We start from the raw sequence: 21,744 nt of genomic DNA, 5'->3' as shown, positions 1-21,744 counted from the left end.
GGGCATTCATATGTCCACCACCAACTGATATTCGGGAGTTACCAAAACATCCACAGAATCATTAATAAGCTTTGTTGCATACATTTTAAATTACCAATCAAGTTTATAGATGACTTCAAATGAACGTACCTCCTGCTAATTAGTTTAAAAGTGACATCCTCAAATCTTACCTAGGCTCAACATTATTCAAGTTCAACATCCACTTCAATTAGAATCTTCTTTCAAATTGGTATTCTTCTCTAATAGGTACTTAATACATAACCTATATAACATCAGAAAGGAGACAAAACAACAACACCCCTGCACCATCCTGGTGTCAATTCCAATTAAACACTTATAACAACTGACTCTTGTATAATTTAAATTACCATAACACCATCCCTCCACCTCAGTTAGCTGTAGAGCATGCGCTTGACTATGTACTTTCTTACCTCTTAACCGATGATCAATTTATAGCAAGTACACAACATTCCTAGTAATGTTTTCACGATTCCGCTCCACAGATTCCTGTAATCAACAGTTATCACAATCACATTCCAAAACCTCCTTTTAATATGGATTTTCACAATCACTTTTATATATTTGAACAACAATAACCTAATACCAACCAGCCGCAATCACGCCTGACATGTGCAAGCCTAATAATATGCATAATCAAGCACGCTCAGCCATTACACAAAGTGCCCAAAATAAACTATACTAATTATATGATGGCCACAGTTGCATAACTCAAGCAACCTTGTAACAAACTGCAGTGATCTGCTCCACTCGAATGCGCTGTCATTATCTGTTTGTTTATACTGCTGCCATGTCCAACGTCATGCTTTTTCACTGATGTAACATCTACTGTTCCCAATTAGTAAACCAGTGCAACCTAGTTACTCAAAATCATTAATAAACTGCTGTTTAGTAGCCATCCTAAATTATTAACAGTATATGACTACGAAGAATTAATGTACATTAATGTACATTTTTAAACAAGTAAGCACCTCTAAAATATTCCGCTTCTCTTGGAATATTTGCCCAATATATGTAGAAAGAACAGCTTGCACATTACAGAGCTACATATTTCTTTGATTATCTTTGTTGTCAGTAACCTTGGTATTGACCATCCGACGTCATGTTTCTAAAGTAGAACAAAATGCTCTCGTAAATATTCTGTAAAGATTAATCACGTGTTAGCATCAATCATTATTAAACCTACATGTGACATCTAACCAAGAAGGAGGATATACAAAAGAAAGGTTACAAAGCACTTACACAATAATCATTGTTAAAATTACAACAAAGATGTGTGTTATATATGATATGCTCACTAATTAAACAAAAGCACCCGCAAATTAAATAACACTATGTCTATTATCCTGAAACATCCTAATATGAATACAGACAAAATCCCCATGACGTAATTGATTAGTTTTAATGAATACATCACTTAAACAGCCCTATATGCAATAGGTCAAATTTCCAATAAAATAGAAAATCTGTTTTATGTGGACACGTGGATGCATAGCCCCATGTAGTGGTTAACCTCTTCCTAAAGATTATTGCCATCTATGAGCAAACAACTTAATCTTTACAGTATTTTTACAGCACTAATTTTAAAGACAGTATACATGTCTTATTGACTTTTAGAATATCAAAATAACCTGTACAAGTTAAAGGAAAACCCCCATCTCATGGTCAGAGTTCAACCCATTCAACAATATTCTATGTTTGCAAATCATGCTTGCCTCTAATCTATAAAGCTATTTTTGTCTGTCAGCCTCTCTAGGGTAATTCGCTACAGATCTCAATCCAATAAATGTAATACTTACCTTGTTATCATCTTCTGTGACCAGACCTGTCCTCCTCCATGTATCAACCAATTATGCTGCCTCTTTCTTGATTCCTTTAATACACTTAGTGTCATGACCCACAGGACGCGCCCCTTTTGGTCTTCCTGGTCCTTATCGCAACGGGCCTTGCATTCCCTGACACTCCCAATATGGCCGTCCAGCGTGACACGCCTTTCGCGGTCTATACGTTGGACGTAATAGACTGCACCCCTGCGGCTCCGCGCGTCTCAATGCTATTGCCAAGTAGCGATCAGACGTGTGCTCTGTAGTTCGCTGCATTGCTTTCCTGGTTCCTAGCTTTTCTACTTCCATTCCTTGCCCCTCTACCTTTCTTCTTGCTTCCTGGACTCGTGCGCCATCAACACGTCTTCTTCGTTTCCAGGATCCCCGGATTGCTGCATCCCGGAATCTTAAACGCACGCTGGACTTGGAAGAGGCTCGCTCAGCCTTATTAAAGTCCAGGTCTGTCCGCAAGAAGACACTGCCCAGGGAGTCCAGCAAGGATCGGTCTCAGGTGAGAAGGGGGCAACTCTGTGACACTTAGAGCTTAGTTTTTCATAACAGTCTGGTCTGTTCAAATGTGTTTTGGCCATCTCAACGCAGTCTTCCCCATTTATATCCACAACATTCCCTTCTTTGTCCACTGGTTTAATCTCTACTTCAGGGTTGTTCTTCAATGATTCCAATGCACATCTTTCTAATTTGCTGAGATTATCTATCTTTCTTTGATTCTCTGATACATTAATTAATTTATGTATGTCTCCTATAACAGCCCTTTGAAATGGATCAATTGAATTTTCAGTCCCAAACACTGGGATCAATTTATATTTCTCTTTCAACTCCTCATTTGTCAAGTGTTTGGATTCAATATTCAGATCTCGCAAAATTCTCCATTCATCTATTTCTTCATTACCTTCCAAGAGACATGTTAGGACCCGTGTAGTGGATATATCTTCTATAGTGAATTTACTATCTAGCCCTTGTATATTTTTGGGAACAAATTGTTTTTGATGATTATGAAAGAACTTTTTCCAATTAGAGTTTTCTTATAAACTTGTATAAGTCTATTGGTGTATTGATCAAATTATTGATTGTTGATTAAAAAGTCGTCCCTTTATTAAGTAATGTTATTTCATCTGTACTAAGGTGTTTCTTAGACAAGTTCAATACCAAATTGGCCTCTACGTATTCTGAAGTCTCTGTGTCCACGACCTGGTTACTCTTTGTCTGATATCTGAAGCTTCTCCCCTTTATGTGTTTCCCACCTGTGGTACCATGTTTACTGGTGGGCCTTGTATCATATTTCTAACTAAAGGATCTTGAAATGTCACTCTTTTGGTTATTGCCTTGAAATTGCCTTTATTTATTCTTTTTAATTGGTCTAAAAACCTCTTTTTGCCAGAGGTTACTGAGTTATTAGAACCAGCCTCAAGGTCACTGTCTGGATCTGAGCTGACAGGGGATGATTCTACAGTACTTCTTCTAGATTGTAACTGAGTATTATCATCATATTTAGCTTGAAAAGTGTATACTCTATCTTCTCTATATATCTAATCAAAAGGTTATGCTTGTTTGCCTCTCACCTGCAAACTAAATTTACAATCCTCCATGTATTTGCAGCTCTATACCCAGAGATACCTGCTCTTTTTATGTGGGCCTCATGGCAGCTTGACCTTTAGAGTGCAATACTTGCAAGGTTTGACAGTAGCATGTCTTAAAAAGATATTGTGTGCATGCTGTGTGCTTTCTTGGTGTGTTAGGAGATATTTAAAATGAGGAAAACACACAGCATCCGGGACTGTGGACCGTCTCCCGTCTGTGAAGTGACCAGGGTGGACCCTGCTTGGCTTGAGGGGAGGGGCTGTCCCCCTCAGGCCATGTTGCTCTGAGTGGTCTTGTAACTTGTGCTAATTTATTGGGGGGCTTCCTTGCTTTGGGGCTGACCGGGTCTGTCCCAGTTGCTGCATGGACGGGATTCCCGGATGCCTACCTTGTGCCTATCTTGTCATTGGCCATGGCTAGTGATTTTCTTTTTTTTACCCTCCAACGTCACTTTAGCTGTAAAATATCTATTTTTGTAAACTTTTTTTTCTATAGCCACAGGTACAGATCTACAGATAGCTTCACCTAGCCGCAAATATCGGAAAACAGCCAGAAAAAAAGCTTCCCTGCCCTCCTCACACCTTCACAAAGAGTCCCCTCCTCTGTGCCTGCTCCCCACACACCCATGATGACCTCCTCCCCTGCCCTCAACGATTCCCCCCATAGCACACACTGTTTTTGTGATGCAGTTTGCTATGGAATATCAGCTATTTGCGGCTATCCTGTCTGATACCCTATGTTACAAAAAAGCTTTGTGTTGCAAACTCAGTCCCTAAGCCCCCTCCAACTCCCAAACTTCACATGGTGTCCTCTTGTCCCCCCCCCCACCTATATCCTTAGGGCATTTACGTGTGTTTTGACCTGCAAAGGTCTTTGTCAGTGTTTTATTTTCCTATATCCTCAGCTATAGCGCAGCTTTCTCTCACATTGAGGAAAAAAAAGATGGCAGTTATTTCATTTATAAATACCCAGTTTGTCTGCAATTTACCCAAGATACAGCTATCTATTTTGGAGAAGTAGGCACCACTTTTTCCATTAAATATTACAAATATTCCATTAAATATTTTAAAAACGACTGGGCGGAATAGCCCCAAATCACACATGAATCGCAAGTCAACTCTTTGTGCCCAAGTTGTTTCAGACCTGGTCGGAATCTGTCCAGCGGTTTTGGTTGTGCAGTCAAGCAAAAATGTACCTTTTTTATCTATGAGAAAATTAATGGGGACTAGGCTGCAACTTTGTCAAAAGTTATTAGCAATTCATTTTTTCAGGTTTCCTATGGGAGTCCGACCCACCTTAACTATAGGATGGTGACCGCCACCCTTCAATATATATTATATATATATATATATATATATATATATATATATATAATATCTCGGAAGTTCGAAACATAAAACCTACCTCGGACCGCACTCGTGCTCAGCAACAATATCAAGGAGTACCAAAATGTCTGGGTCCCGAATTGTTTTTCCAAATCGTTTCAACCCATACAGCAGATATGGGACAGTCAAATAACTTGTGTCGCAACATAGTCAAAATGGCTTTTTAAGCGAAGTAACAATAGTCCTTTCTTGCTTTCCATGTTATCATGGGCCTTTTTCCTTTCTATAGGTGAACATAGAGCACCATTTTGGAGTGTACCAATTCCACCTGAAGTGCATGGAAATCTCACAGATTCTTGCAAGTTTGTAAAATTGATAGCAGCTTTTGAAATTCAACAATTGGTTAAGACAAAAATTACTCTGCAAAATTGCAAATAATTCCACGCACACACGCATATTCACCTTGAGAGATAATATCACTTACTAGTAGTCAACAGGTAAGTAATTAAACACAAGAAAACCAGTTTGATCAGATAGAATAATCAGAACCCAGTTCCCTCTGTTTTATGAAATCCAGCCCTAAAATGTATGGGCCTTGTACCCAAAAGACACAAGTTCCACTAGCGTTTTCCCAGAGAGGTATTTCAGAACTGCCTGGTGGGCTGTGGTGGTGATTGAAAAGTTCCTTAAAGCAATCTAAGTATTGATTTCAAATAAGGTAAGTACCCTGCTCTATCGTGTTTCAACCTAAGTTTTAGGAGAGTATCCTTAACCCAGATTCGATGACGAAAGGCAGGCCAGGGGGAGTTTATGGACAAAGGCCCTCCATCCAAGGTTAGCATATAGGAGGAAGGTGTGGACATAAATAGATATGTTCACTTACCCCCTTGACTCTGATTCGTCCAGGTAACACTGTGCATCTTCTGGTATTCGCTGGGGGCTCCAATCTTCTGTCCTTTGTTCGGGTAGCCATGGGGTCACAACTGCAGAGGTCACTTTTCATGTCAGGAGCAGGTCGTAGTTCTCACCAGATGATTCTGGGCAACTTCTTGAAGAAGACCCCCAAACGACAAAAGGATGCAAACCTCTGTAGCGCAGACCCCACAGGACATCTCACGGATTGCAGAAAGATAGTTCCATGTTGGTCATCATGGTCCGGCAGCATCAGGCGATCTTCTAGCAGTGAACACATGAGCAGTGCTATCTCAGCTCCCCATGTCGTGAGAAGGCTGACATTGCAAGGAAAGGCGACTTATGGCATAAGCTGAAGAGCCTGTGAGTCCCAAGGCTCTGCTCGGAATGGCGACGGCTGCAGCGCAGTAACCCAAAAGGGAACTGGTCAGTCCACAGAATGGTCCACAGACCCTTCAAAATGCTTCCAATATGTGGATCCGTGAGCATGGATGGGGACTGGTTGTTCCCACTGGTCCCCAAGGATTGAAGCACCAACAAGAGTCTTCTAAGATCAGGCAGTGGACCAGGGCTTCAATGGGCCAATCACAAGAGTCGAAGCTGGCCAGCTGCAGAGGTTGTCCTTGCGTCATCAGCGGCTACTCTTTGTAAAAGTCTTGGTTTCAATGTTGATCTCTTGATTAGCTGCAGGAGACATCCTTTAATCCAAGATTCAAGTCCACCAATGGTAAAGATATGCAACATTCAAACAGCCTAGTGTTGTCCGATCCTGCATAAACCACTGGGCATCACATCCACCCCCTCCTCGGGCTCAGACACACACAAATCCTACATGCTTGCAAAAGCAGTGGCGTTACCGGGATAGGGATTACCATATATGGCATTTCCTGACTTGCCAAGGCAGGAAGACCAAAGGACAAAATGGCCAAAGAACAAGTGAAAATCTTGTGACAAAGCCATTTTAAGGTGCTAACCATGTTTAGTAGCCGTTCACGGTAAATGCAAAAGGGCATGAGCATAATATCACAAAAACTGTCAGAATTATGCTGCTGCCACCAGCTTGTCGTCGCCACCTCATCAAAGTAACCACAAAGCTATCAGGTAAAAATTTATAAGGCTGCAAAGGATCCTAACTGCACTTCACGGGTATGGTGTTGTATATTTCTAATTACATAAAAGAATTCCAAGAGAGACAAAGTCTCTGTACTGACAGTTTTAGGGACTGGTCAGTTTTCCCATAACAATGATCAAAATGGGCAAGGGAAGTAATGCAGAAGGCTATACTGACTTCCTAAAGTCGGGACAGTGTTCATAAATAAGCAAAAAGACTGGAGTTCCCCTAGGAATCTTTGGAGAGAAAGGTGCAAGAAGATGATCTTTCATAACAGAGATGGCGATAGTGAGGTAAGAGTTAGAACATGTTGTGGCTGAATGTTGTGAGAGAAGGGGGGAGATGAGTGAGTTCAGGGAGGAATGGAGTGCTGTCAAGGTGCATGATGGAGGATAGAAGAAATTGGCAAGTGTAGGAAGGGTGATACCCATGAGGTAGTGGGTGAATGGAAAGGTAAAGGGGTATGATTGGCTGGGAAGCAACAGGTATAAGTTCTTACTTGGGCTAGAATCGAGGTATGGGTAAACTAGGGACAGTTAACAGGCAGAAATCATAGATGTTACTTGTTTTTGTTAAGTAACAGCATCTCCTTAGTAAATGTAGAATCGCTGGGTTGAAGGGTACTTATGTGTGAAAGCAGTACTTCAGGAAAGGGAGAGCAAAGCCAAGTCCTGGCTTGAGGAGCGCCTCTGGCCTTAGGCCCTTACTGGCACTATCAGCGCAATCAGGGAATGTCCTTAGATTCACATGACTGGGCTGAACACCTACGAGAGACTGAATAACAACTGTGGGGGAAGGTGCAGTGTGTCCTATTATCCTCTGAGAGCCAATCAAAGTGCTCAAGATAGCTTTAGGCTAGCTTGCAGACATGGAACTGGGTGCTGCAGGCCCAGGGTCCTTTGTTTTCTAGACAGAACCCTCAGATGGTACACAGGTATTACCCAAATTGGCTGTTTCAAATTGACCGTATGGTACAACTGGCCAAATTCAGCTAGTACCATTTGGTCGTTTTGAAATGACCAATTTGGGTAATAACTACCAAACATGGGGAGCGGGGGGTTGCGGGGGAGTCCCCCGCTGCCCATGTTTGATAGTGATTGCCTTTGAGGGTAGCAGAGGTGTCTCCCGCTTCCGAAGGTGTGAAGGCGGAGGACCAAAAAAACGAAGAAAAAAATCCATGAAAAGCAGACCCTGCAGCGTCGGATCCGACCCATGTAGGAGGGACTCATCAGACGCTGCAGGGAAAAAACATGTACGGACAGGTAAAAGGTAAGTAGGGGTGGATGGGAGGTTTAATTAGGGCCGTTTTGGCCACTGCAAAATTGGCTTCATGGCCGAATTGACCACTGTCAATCTGGCTGCGAACAATTGTGGCACGGCCAAAACGTATACATCCGGTACACATGATCCTTTGGGCATGCAGGATGTGGCAGGATTTAGGATTCTTGGAAACCACCCTTGGGGGACCTGTAAAGGTTTAACACAAAATGATAAACAAACCTTCACAACCCACCCCTGTCCACGATTTCCGCAGAGCCCTTATAACACCAATTGCGCTAGGGTAGCCCCCTGGTCATTGCAGCCCCCTTGGTGAAGGACCCTGAGGCAAAGGACAGCTCCTGCAGAAGCAGCTCCATACGGTGTCTGCAGGTGTCAGCAGGGGAAGCCAGCAGCTGCCAACTAGCAGCAACTGAGAAAGTAGGCACTGTACAAACAGAGGGGACAGCCATCCCCATTTGTCACTAAACTATCCCAACACTCACACCTGTCTACAACCTTTAAATATTTCTCAACATGAACACAACATTTCCACTACACAATGCACACTGCTCCAGTCCACCCATAGTTGCACGCTAGACATCCATCAGAAAGGCAAACCCTTGTGTCTGTTCTGTTATTGACTGTTATATTTTGAAATGTAGGCCTTTTCCCCACCCTCCAGAATATTCAAATCTAGGTGTGTTTTTCATTGACTGCTTTGTGTTGAAATCTAGGCCTTTTCCCACTGTCCAGGATATTCAAATCTGGGCGTGTTTTTCATTGACTGCTATATTTTGAAACCTCTGTCTTTTTTCCACTGTCCAGGATATTCAGATCTGGGTGTGTTTTTCATTGACTGCTGATTTTTTAAAACGAGGCCTTTTTCCACTATGCAGGATATTCAAATCTAGGTGTGTTTTTCATTGACTGCTGTGTGTTGCAATGTAGGCTTTTTTCCACTGTCCAGGATATTAAAATCTGGTTGCGTTTTTCATGGACTGCTGTATTTTGAAACCTGGGCCTTTTTTGGCACTATCCAGGATATTCAAATCTAGATGTGTTTTTCATTGACTGCTGTATTTTGAAACCTAGGCCTATATCCCACTATCCAGGGAATTCAAATCGAAGCGTGTGCTCAGTGACCACAATAGTTGGAAACTTAAGCCTCTCCAAGTATCTGGGAACATTACAGTTATGTGTGTCTACACAACTGCTATGCCCTGACTTCAGAACCACTGGCAACAAACCGCAGAAGATAATTGATGGTAGGTAGATCTCAATCTCAAACTAATTTGAAGCTCAGGTCAGGCCCTCTTCCCCCTTCTCTCCAAACCAAGCAACCACCAAGTGAGTTGCTCTCACTGCCACCCCTAGAACTGTGGGTCCACCTTACCCAGGAAAGTGGTACACTAGAACTCTATCGCACAACATGGGTAACTCCTCTGACAATCCCCCAGCAAGCTAGCCAGATGCCCCAACAACAACCCTAGAAGCGTGTTCAACTCTGGGACTCCCTTTACCCCACCCCCAAGACAAACTAATTTGTAGGGTAAGGACGAACCCTCTGCCTGCAGCCCCCAACCCTACTTGATTACCACCCCACATATCAAGCCACAAGACCACCCAACTACACAGTTACATCGCAAAGAAGACAAGAACGGCCACAATCCCAACCCTCCAAGGAGCTGAACATGGGCTACTGCCCCTTCCATCTAAATGAAAAACTTCTAAACCACATCAACACTAAGGACTGCAACATGCCTTGACACAGAACAGGACAACGCCAAAGAAAAAAAAGACAAGGAATAAACTAAATAGAACCACACCTCATCCATTGAACCCTGAATGCAGAACACACCCCCACAATCATGGTGGGCAACAGAACAAACATCATGAGAAGAGAAACATTTCTATACCTTACACCGTACCTTGCAACTGACAACCCACCAGGAGAAATCAACACCACCAACGTCGCTAGAGAAACCAAAAACTTACCGGAACCAAGCAGAAAAAAAACAGAAACAGCGAAAAGGGAGAATGAAATGGAAGCCCTAATCCAATATCACAAAACCACAAAGACACCTGCATCGAATACAACACATTTTAGAAGAGCAACCTGAAGAAATAAGCAACCCAATAATTAACCTAGCAAACCTACTTGACGATGAATCAGAGCACACTGAACAACCATCACATCCTGAGAGCAACATGGAAGCAGACCAACCTGACAACCGAAATACAAAGCTAATATTAAAAACTTAACTGAACCATGTTGAAAGGATCCACTGCAACCTAATCAATGCAAGATCGATGTTAAAACATGCCACAGAGTTCTGCGACCTACTGTGCGGCGGCAGTATCGACATCATCTTCGTCACAGAAACATGTCTAATGACACCTACAAAATCACACTATACAGCTGCCTTCCCGACAACTTCAAGTGCTTACAGGTAAACAGGAAAGAAAAAAAGAGGAGCAGAACTTGCAATAGCATGCAAGGAGCATCTGAAAATAAAAGCAGAGGCACCATTTAACATCATAAACTGCGAGTCCCAAATCCTCAACCTAATAGTAAGCCCCAATACAAACCTCAAATTCATTCTGGTTTACAGACCACAGACATACGACGCAGCATTCATCGACACCTTCACAGAAGCCATCACCAATCTAGACATCGAACATGAACACCTGATAATCCTTGGGGACTTCAACATCTGGTTTGAAGAAAAAAATGCAAACTCACTAAAATCATTAGTCGAGCAACTCAAGACAATGAAACTACACCAATTAGTTAAAGGAGCAACCCATACTGCAGGGCACACGCTCGATGCAATCTTCACCTACAAAAGCCTTTTCACCATTGCACCACCAATACAGATACTCTGCAGCAACCACCTCATCATCCCATTTGTGATCATGCTACCTACTAAAGCAGCCAACCAACCCCAAAACTTCCAACCTTCATGAGAAGAAATTGGAATACCATCAAAGTTTGCAACCTGAGAGAACAACTTGGACTCACAAAACCATCAACCACTAACCTGCATGAAGCTGACCTCAATGGAAAAACAGACCTACCTCTCAAATGAATCATAGAAACAATCGACAACATCTCCCAGGAAAAACCTTTCACCCAATCTCCAAAGAGAGCAATGGCAAAATGGTCCACTCCCCTTCTCTGCGCCATGAAAAGAAACAACAAGAGGCTGGAACTAGAATGGAGGAAACAATACGGCCAGGAAAAAAGATCACAATATCAACAACAAATCCGAGCATACAAAAAGGAAATTCAAAAGACCAAAAAGAAATACTACGACACCCAAATCACAAAAGCCAGCAACACCCAAAAAGAACTATTACACATCCTAAACAAAATGAAAAACCCACTTGGTTGCAATAACACTCCGGTACCCTCACTCCAACTATGCAACGACCTTGCAGACCACTTCAAAAATAAAATCAGCGGCATCCACTTAATCATACAAAGCAGACCAGTCAACCAAAACACTCAATGCACACCCCCAACTGTGGAATGTCAATACAAACTCCAAAACCTACCCCAAATACCAGTAGAGACATTTGTCAAGCTGCCACGAAATAGCAACAAAGCAGGCTCCCTCGTCGACCCCTGCCCTCCAGATATCTACAAGACATCTACAAGACAACCCTCGCACAGGGCACACCTATGGAATGCTACAGAGGTATGACGTCCTTTCATTGCGGGATGTTTTTTTTACAGGTTTTTTTACAGCTGATTTTTTAATGAAACTCATTGGAATTTGTAGGGAGGGTAAAAAAATATATATTTGGAGAGTGGGTGTTCAGGAATATATAAAAAATTAAAGTGGATCAAGGGTTTGGGGGGGCCAAAAATTAAAACAAAATGTGATGAGTTTTTCCTTTAAAAAATCAAAAAATCTGTAGTAAAAAAACTGAAAAAACATCCCAAGATGAAATGACATGGAACCGCTACATAAACCTCTTTTACCTATCACTCGCAACAGTGAAAGTACTGCGCACGTTCTAATTATTTAGAAAATTGTTTGGTTACATATTACATATTTATATTGTCTGCAAACTCTAATTTGTTGTGTGTGTGTGTAGCGGTATAGTTAGCCACATGACTGCTTAGTTTGCTAGTGTTATTTGTGTGTGGATGGTACTACGTTGCTTGGCAGACTATCATTTGCTCATTACCATCAGTGTTAATGAGTCCTGGATCCTAGCCTTGAACCAGACTTTGGGCATATGTGCAGAAAAGAACATACTAACCCCCAATGAGTGCCAATTCAATTCTGATGATAATAACCAGCACATGCATTGGCCAAATTACCCTGTGCATGGCATTGCCATCTGCATTTCCAGGACCAGCTTTTCCGCTTTCCGCCGAGCCTCCACGCGGAATCGACCTCTTTTTGTGTACATGTTTAGGTAGCTGGTAAGAATGTAATCCGCCTTACTAATGATAATGTTGTGTTATTTATATAGCGCCTTTATCCAAAGTGCTTTACAGAGCACATATTTACATACAATATCACCCAACCGAAATTGGTACTCAGGTACTAGGATGGGGGATGCGGTTTGCCTCATTCCGGGAGGCCTTTTCAGGCGCAGTTTTGTCAGGATAGATCAATGAGTTCAAGGCAAAGCCAAGCAGTTGGGCCCACCATTCAGTGGTGCTCTTTAGGTCATTGTGAGAAATAGCATCTGGATCAGGTTCCCCTGAAGATTGAAATGTAATAACAATCTGTAAAATCACTGGTTGAAACCCATCTGCCCCTGCCCCTACTGTTATCAATCCTTAGTGTTGTCGCCATAAAATCCTCTGTTTGGGGCTTGGAAAGTCCCAGCAATTTAATATTTCTGAGTTCTGCACCTTTAAACCGGCTTCCACTGGGTCGGTCTTTTTTCTAATTATTATTTTAAGGAGCTGAATGTCGCAATATTGTCATCTGCATTCTTGATCAGTATTCGCCTTACGTTATCTAGACGCATGGTTGTTTTCTAGGTTTCCACGGACCCGACGTGCATACTGCAGTTTTCATGCTGCAGTTTCTATGTACTGTTGTTTTCGACTATAATAAAAAATAAAAAACGAGAAAAACTATGCAACTATAAATCTGTTCAATAATGCAACTATAGCACTATAGAACTCTAAACCAATGCAAACATAAACCTGTACAACTGTTACCTTTAACACATTTGCGAACTGAATACTCGTGAATCTATGCTATTTCGGCATTATGCAACTTTGAAAGCCCACAGCAATAAACCTACAGCACTAAAAAAACAACAGAACTATTAAACTATGTAACTGCACGTGGTGCTCTTTATCCATTGTGAGAAATATGAATGATATAAAAACTAAACTGTACAGCCTTTGAAACTATATAAAAGGTCTGTCTTTGTTTGACAGACGATGATAGTCTACATTTTAGTCAATTCGACCAAATAAACAGACATATGTAGGTATTTATGTATATGTGTGAATGGGGGATGGAAGTAGGGAGGTTGAATTCAGGTCGACCAAATGCAATCGACCAAAATGTAGATGTCAATGCTAGTCTGTGAAACAACATAGAAGTGCTCGAGAGCCAGAGTAGTTCACCACTTTGCTAGGTTTAGATGTGCAGTGACTCATTTCCTTACTTCTCTAGGTGGCAAAGTACTCTCGTGTTGCCCGGGGATCTTGGATTGCTTTTAGAGCCCTAAACACAGTCGTGTAAACCTCTGGGTCTCGACCATACAAACCCATCCGTTTATGGGGATAACTACTGAATATGTAAATGATTTCTCTTTTTGGTGCATTGTAAGCAGATTTATTTCCTTACTTTTTATCAATGATTTACTGAAAATCGGACCTATTAGTTACCCTCAGGGACTGGAGGTGCGACGCTGACCTAGTAGTAGGATCAAGGTCAATACGAGCATTAAACTGCTACAAGATAGTTTTCTATAGCAGTGAGACATAGTGACCCGCAGCCAGCAGCAAATGTCCTTTCAGGAGTCTATATATATTTCAACAGACCGCCATTTTGGGTGGCCACAATTTCCTTTCTGTGAGTTCTGAAAAGAATAGAAGTATAGACTACTGCCAGCCACAGGGCATTGACACTGCTGGCACATGATGCACTCTTCTAGGACACAAAGTACCCAAGATCTGCATGCTCACCACCACATATTCGCTGCCCTTTCACCAATGCTGGGGGCCATCTTACACTGGTCGATAACGCCTATCACATCATAATCCGCTGTCTAAAACTCCTGATTGTGAGCACTGCACAACTGCACTGCACAACTGCCCACTCTTAAGAAGTCGAACACAAACAAGGTCAAGATGACTGGTGTGTGAAGGGGTGAGTATGTTAGATGTGTAAACCTTGGATTCCCGCCCCGCCCCCCTTTACTTGCTATGATTTCTCATAACAGTCATCAGTGTGACTTGGAACAGTATTTCTCATTCTTTATCTACCCCTCCTTTTAATTGTTCAATTCTTTTGCATTACATTTTTTTAATATTCTCTTAACCTAGTCTGATTATTTCTGCTTGGTTATGCGGGTACGCGGCAAGTTACTGTTATGGGTGGGAATCTGTAAAGTGGGTGAAGTAATTCAACATAGCAATTCCAACGCAGGCGGGTGCCTGAACTGCCAGTGAAGGAGCTGTCAAAGCCGGGCAATATTTCAAACAATACCCGGCCTGATGGCACCAAGGCTTGCACGTGCCGAGACACCTCTGCTAGCAAAACCGCCCATCCATGCACATGGGCTTTCTTGACTGGTGGATTTCCTTCTCAGGCTTTTTATTGGTCGGGCATCTGGGGCTTGGAAGAATCTAAGGTGCTCCAGCTGGTAGGCAACTGCTTCCAACTCTGCCTCTTGTCCTACCACAATCTGCTTCCACCTTCTAAGGGATCCATGTGTTAATATCCCCGCAAAAATATCATCATACAAAAATATTGCCATATTTTTGTGGCAATATTAAGGCATGGAATCTGCGAGGGAGGCACCCCCGCAATCCCCACATTATTTTTAAAGGAGCGGGGGACGTCCCTGCAGCCCCCACTCCCAAAAACCTCAAAAATGATCCCCCCAAAAATATCGCCTATGGCCATTCCAGACGACCATATATAAGGCGATATTTTTGGTGGGGATAATATGTAGTGATACCCTTCTATGTGCACCGTGAACTGGATCTCTAGTATATAACTGACCATTTTAATTCCCAACCATCTATTCATTGGATATTACTCTGGACTGATGAATATGACTTTCTAACTGGAAGATTTTTTAAGCAATTTATTCTGGAGTGATACACATAGAAGGTTGGTTTGGTTATATATGAAAGATAAAATATCGGTATCCAGTCATTTTATTGCAAACAAAACACAGTGGTAAATTTCAGAGCGGACAATAACACAGAAAAACAGTGCAAACATGAATTAAATAAATAAAGGGTGGTGGGGTAAGGGGTAAAAAGGGGTCTGGATGTGGTTGGGGTGGCGTTAAAATGTTAAAGAAACCAGGGGGCTTGGGGTGGGGGACACCCACAAATTAAAAAAAACAAAAAGGAAATCGGGGTTTTTCTGTGTTTTGTCCGTGATGAAATTTACCACTCTATAATTGTGGTGATTTCTATTTTGTGGTTGAGTGGTCCGCACATAGGTAGACCTGCATTCAGGGCCGGCTGAAGGTGTTTCAAGACTGGTCGGGGTCTATTTCAACATGGTGTTTGAAGGCCCCCCTTGCCTTACAGCTGGGAAAAACAGTCAAAGGTGACCATTGGTTTTTAAATTATAATAAAATCAAAAAGATTTAGGTGAGGTGGTGATTAGCTACAGATCATAATAGGATTGCCAGCGGAGGACTGAACAACGAAATGTCATCTGAAAAACTGTTAATCACTCTTTGACAGCAGGGTGCGAATGTCAGGGAAACCTGAATGAAATGGCGATGAGGTGCTAGGAACGTTACCGGACACTGCCTGAAGGAGGATATGGCCTGAGGGCGCTAGCAAAGGCAGCCTGTATGATGCACACTGCACACATTTAATATTCCAAATTTAAGGAGTTTGTTTCTGTTTCATTCGACTGCCAACGCGGGGTAGCTGCACAGTGCGCCAAGGCCCATTTGAACTGAAAAGGTTGAAAAAGCCGGACGCCGACTTTGCCTGCATTTTTATTCCAACAGATCTTATCAGAAGGGTCTTTCTGTTATGGGGCAAATTAATTTCTGTTAGCCACAGAGGCATTTTTTGCACCGGGAGCGGGTACTAGCAGGGTAGTCGTTGGTGGCCGGTGAATATTTTTACTGGAGGGGCATTAACATCTTCCGATTAGCACAAGCAACTGAACATAGCGAGGGAGCCCTAATTAATGAAGTAATGTATTAAAATGGTGCATTTTACAGAAGGGTGAAAAGCCATGCAATTCACAAATAGTTCACATGACAAAATCCAGTAAATGCCATATCACCTGCACACATGAGTATTATACAACATTTCTGTGATGCCTTTGTCTATAACATATGCCAGCATTTCATTACAGGTCATTTTAATGCAGCTGCAACCATGATTTATGCCAGCATTGACACTGTGAATGACTTAATAAAGCTGTGGCCACAGTCTATGCCAGTAATGGTGCTTGGAAATCACTTTCTTAAATCTGCAGCCACGAGTAATGCCAGTAATGGTCACTGTAAATTGCTTTTATGAAGATAAGGCCACATTATATTCCAGTAATCAGCAGTGTACATTAATTTCTTGGAGAATCAGACACAATCTATCCATGCCAGTAATGGCCACTGTACATCACATCCATGAAGCTGCAGCCACAATATATCTACGTCAGCATGGTCACTGTGAACCGCCTTCATGAAGCTGCGGCCACAATATATCTATGCAGAATGGTCACTGTGAATCACTTTCATGAGTCCAAGGCCAAAACCTATCTATACCATTAATCACTTTGATGAAGATCTGCCCCTAATCTATGCCACTATGGCCACTATAAATCACTATCATGATTCTGCAGCCACTCTCGATGCCAGTAATGGTCACTGTAAATCACTTTCATGATGCTGGGGCCACTCTATGCCTTTACTGTTAACTATAAATTACTTTCTTGAACATGTGCCCACTATATAAGCATTGCCACATTAAATCACTTTCATGGAGCTGAGCCTAGAATATATACCAGCATTGCTACTGCATAGCACATTCATGATGCTGCGCCCACTGTGACGAAATGACTACTGCTCTGCAGCAGTACAGGCATGAGTAGTGGCTAAACTGCTTACTCAGTTCCATACTACTATCCAACCAGCAGTGATCCCATTCATAAAGATGAAGCAGACCCAGCACAACACTATATCTCCTTCACCTTCTGTGGTAACGCAAGCCAAGGGCAGGATATTCTCTTCAGGAGCTGTGTGAGGTGATATCCGTAGCAACCACACAACTTAAGTATAAAAATCTAAAATAAAGAAAAATCCAATCGATGTTCTACAAGAATATTGCATTTTTTCAAAACAATAAAATCCAAATAACTAATCAGAGACCAGTAGGAAATCCCAGTCCTGTAAAAGAAAACACAGAGAAGGCAGACTTTTGTGAAAAGGCAATCCGGGTTGTTGAGCTGGGTTGTGTAGGCAAAAGATTAGCATAATGTCACTGTTCAAAGGATATGTATTTAAGAACAAGGCAGAGAAGGGGGGGCTTTAAAGTCACAATAATCCCAACATGGCCTCTTAACATTCTTGTTTTTGGGGCTCAACAATGTTGAGACAAGGTTTTCAGCATCAATCCTGGAGTCTGGGTGCTTTCAGTGATGGGGTGGTGTCAAGCGGGTCGAGGCAGCACAGTGTCTAAGGATGCAGCCAGGGTCGGCAGTAGCAATGGTTTGCAGATTGAAGATGCTGGGGGTGGTTGGCAATATCAGGCTGGAAGCACTGGAAGGCAGCAGAGAAGTAGAGACTGGCCTTCTGCAGTGAGCATGGCTCATCATGGTGACCGGGTAATAAAGTGGCGTTGGCTTGGTTTGTCGAAGAGGCTGGTGACCAGGCAGCAGTGTTGAGTTGTGGAATGGATGCTAGAATATTAGTCCAGCCTCAGATGCAGAGATGGGTGAAACTTGCTGATAGAGAGGTGTTTGAACATTGAGGTAAGCGGTTCCAATGCAGCAGCTTGGACAGCATTGGTGGTGCCCACACCAATGCTGATGTGGCTCAGAAATGCTTGGAGAGCCAGGGATCACTTCCTCGGTTCTGTGATTGCTGGGAGTCCGAATCAGGTGACTCCAGGACAAGGAGAGTGCTTGTGATCTCCGACCTTGCACGTACAAAAGCTGTTTCACTTCTAGTGAACAGGAGCCTGGTTCCAGTGCAGGCACTGTAGAGGCATTGACCCACCCGCAACCAACCCCACTGTTAACCTGGAGATGTTAGGGGACATAGCTCTTGTCAGCCTTGGAAGCCTTCTGTCTTCCTCTCCATGGCAGAGGACTCTGGACTGGACTGCACTCCCAACAGAGGTGCAAAAGTGTATCATTCCTCACTTGATGGTCCAAAGATGAATCAGAGAATGGGGTGTCCCTCACCTTTTCAAGGCAAATTGTCAGAGGGGATTGATTCAAAGCAAGCCAGCTGTAAGGGCCCCTTCCCTGTTGTTGTGACAAGTGCTCTTTGCCTTATGAGATCACAACCATAGTACTTTGCACACTAGGAATGTAGGAGACAGGAAAAACGAAAAGATCCCTAACATAAACCAGAAAGGTGAAACCCTTCTCCAGACCTACCTTCCCTCTCAGGCTACTCTAACATTGCCCCTTTCCATGCATGCTGGTTCCAAAGGGACTCCAGTTATCTTCTTGTGGTGTGAGGCTGGCTTTATGTCAGTTCTGTCTATGAAGCAGCTTTCGTAGGAGACCTCATGCGGAGGTGTCTATGCCCTGGAATAAGATGTTAGCCTTCCTGCTGGAGAATCAAAGTGGCAGTATCCTGGCTATTGTTGCACATAGCAAAAGTGGACACAGTCACCCTAGCCACCAATACACATCAGTCCTGTAATAGATGGCCCTGCTCACACAGATGACAGTCACCATTCCACAACCAAGCATGGCTTGTATTTAAAGATGTACACACCACCGGGCTGACTAAAGCATACTATTATTCTAATTTATATCAGACGTGAAGAAGATTAAAATGTCAACTCTTCCTGCAGGAACTTTGTGGCTCAGCATCTCTCTGGGATGTGTATGGGACCTTTGAACCTGCTCTGTTTACAACAAAGCCACATTTGTGCCTTATGTTAAGATGAATTTCTGAACTCTGACCTGTTGGGAAGAGGTTCAGAAGGCCAGCCTAGTTTCTTGGAACAGAGTAACCTTCTGGACAAGCCAGACCAATCAAGGTAGCATTGGCAGCGGTCAAGACTAGGCCTCAGGAGGGGTGAGGGTGACTGAAAGACCTTGATGAGCACACAGAGTACAGGACACTTACAAATCACTCCCAGTCAGGCGTATATACATTAAAAATACAAATACATGTATTCAAGGCCTTTGAGTTTCAACACAATAGTTATTAACAGTAACACTTTTAAACCAACACAATCCTACTAAAATACATATATACAAGACCAAGTGGCCTAAAGGGTTAATGCACAAAATGGGTCCACAACCTAGAAAAGGGAAGGAAACAGGTAATGCAAAGAGTCTTTAGGCAGTTCTGCAGTAATCACAATCCTAACTGAAAGGCAGTGCAGTCCCTAAGGAAAGGGGAGCCTACTTCTCAAATGTACTTGCAATGATGGCGCACGCTGTAGTGCAGATGGGCGAAAACAGAGTCTCTTGTAGGGTCTGTAGCAGCTCAGGAAGGTGGGTGAGACGATGCAGAATACGTTCCCACTATTCGTGGAGGGTCTTCCCGTGAGGGTAGGACAGGTTCCAGGATTTAGGAATAGATTGATAGCTCAGGCTATCTGTGGAAAGGAGAGGGGCACTCAGCGGCCACTTGTGCAAAAATTGATAGATGCACTAGGGACACCAGTAAGGGTCTGTAACGCTCACCTGGTTCCCACGGGGGCGCTGGTCTAGTCTGGATTGCTGTGGCCTCTTCTAGCGTGATGCGCAGGACCTGGAACACCGATTGGACAGGACCTCCAAATCGTGCTTGTCTGGCCCGTAGGAATATCCTTCTGCAGATGATAAAGGGGATTCGCAGTCTGCAGAATAGTGTGCTAGCTCCCCCCTTTCCACCTTCCCCCTTCGTTCCTCTCTAACTTCCTCCAAACACCGGTTTAAGCTCACCTTATGGTTTAGAAGGATGAACTCTCCATCCTGCTTCTGGTGCAGGGGCGCGTGTTCGTCCAGTTACTTCACTGGTTTTCAGAATGGCGCTGGCAAAATCCACTTGACTTTCCTGAGCGATGCGCCGTAAGTATGAAAGTTCAAAGTTCAAGTGAGGCCCCCTTTATGTTGTCTTTCTAACCTGTGATCTGTCCTTTATTTCAGGTGCAGAATGAAGGCGATGCGTCGAGGGGTTAAACTGCCGGGGTGAGTAGTGATGAGGGCGATCCCTCTAAATGTCCTTATCATTCCCCAGAAATGTCTCTTGTCCTTTCCCCATAGGGGCCGGGGTTCGGTACCTGCCAACGGTCCCTATGAAAAAATAGTCCCTTTCAGGTCTCAGGGAGGCCTGAAGCGTGCAGCATGGTCTGCATCAGGTAAGTGCACAAAACACCTCCCTTTATGAGCCTGGCGCCTATGGCGCCAGGACTGATGTCCAACATGAGCCTGGCGCCAAAGGCGCCAGGACTGAGTCCAAAGAGCCCCTATAAGGGGCCGCTGGGCTTTTACCCGAGGGCATGATGCCTGCTTCCGGGGGTGCTGGGCCTGGCCTGGTGCTCCGGGGGTAGGCATCATGACAGCACTCCCCCCCAAGGCCCCTCCCAAGGTCGTTCCTTCTGGAGGTTTCGGTTTGTTTGGGAATTTCCGATGGAACCTTTTTACCAGCCGAGGTGCATGTACGTGATCACTGGGTTCCCAAGACCTTTCCTGAGGCCCGTACCCTTTCCAATCAATTAGATAGAAAAGTTTTGATTTTGAGATCTTAGAATCCAAAATGTTCTTCACCTCGAATTCAGCCTCCCCATCTATCTGAATCGGTTCTGGTGGCTTTGTTAATCTGGTTCCTGGGTGCACTGGTTTCAAAAGTGACACATGAAAAATGGGGTGAATCCGCATGTTAGCTGGTAGATCGAGCTTGACTGCCACTGGGTTGATTATAGCTTTGATCGAGTAAGGGCCTAAATACCTTGGATTAAAAGTTCGAGGCCCCTTGAGTGATAGGTGTTTGGTAGCCAACCATACTTGATCCCCTATTTGGTATGGAGGCGCCTCTCTTCATTGCAGATCCGCATTCTTTTTGTATTTCCCTTTCGCATGTTGCAAATGTGCTGTTGCATCCTTGAAGGCTTCAGTAATCGTAGAATGCAAATGGTCCACTGCGGGCATTTCAAGGCTCAGAGGTGAGTCCAAGTCTGAAGTACGAGGGTGATGTCCATATAGGGTATAAAAGGGGCTCTGACCAGTTCCAGAGTGTATCGAGTTATTGTATGCATATTCTGCCACCCATAAAATGTCCTTCCAATTACCCTCTTATTGGTGCAACATACATCGTAGATATTGTTCAAGGGTCTGGT

The 21,744-nt window shown here is 43.3% G+C and overlaps 1 long non-coding RNA gene across 4 annotated transcripts in view; it reads right to left on the bottom strand.

The window, feature by feature from the left end:
* The window catches only part of LOC138580991 (uncharacterized), a 98,322-nt gene that overhangs the window by 10,127 nt on the left and 66,451 nt on the right, over positions 1–21,744 (bottom strand). The window contains exon 4 of one of the 4 annotated variants that reach the window (XR_011304393.1): positions 432–507. The exons of the other annotated variants lie outside the window; for them this stretch is intronic. This is a non-coding gene — a long non-coding RNA (uncharacterized lncRNA). The remainder of the gene's footprint in view (positions 1–431; positions 508–21,744) is intronic. 4 annotated transcript variants of the gene reach the window in all.

The sequence above is a fragment of the Ambystoma mexicanum genome, chromosome 3p (assembly GCF_040938575.1).
Source record: "Ambystoma mexicanum isolate Mex_15411 chromosome 3p, UKY_AmexF1_1, whole genome shotgun sequence".
In the NCBI taxonomy this organism is placed as follows: domain Eukaryota; kingdom Metazoa; phylum Chordata; class Amphibia; order Caudata; family Ambystomatidae; genus Ambystoma; species Ambystoma mexicanum.
Note: the sequence above shows the minus strand (reverse complement) of the source record. Positions and strands in the feature narration are given on the sequence as shown.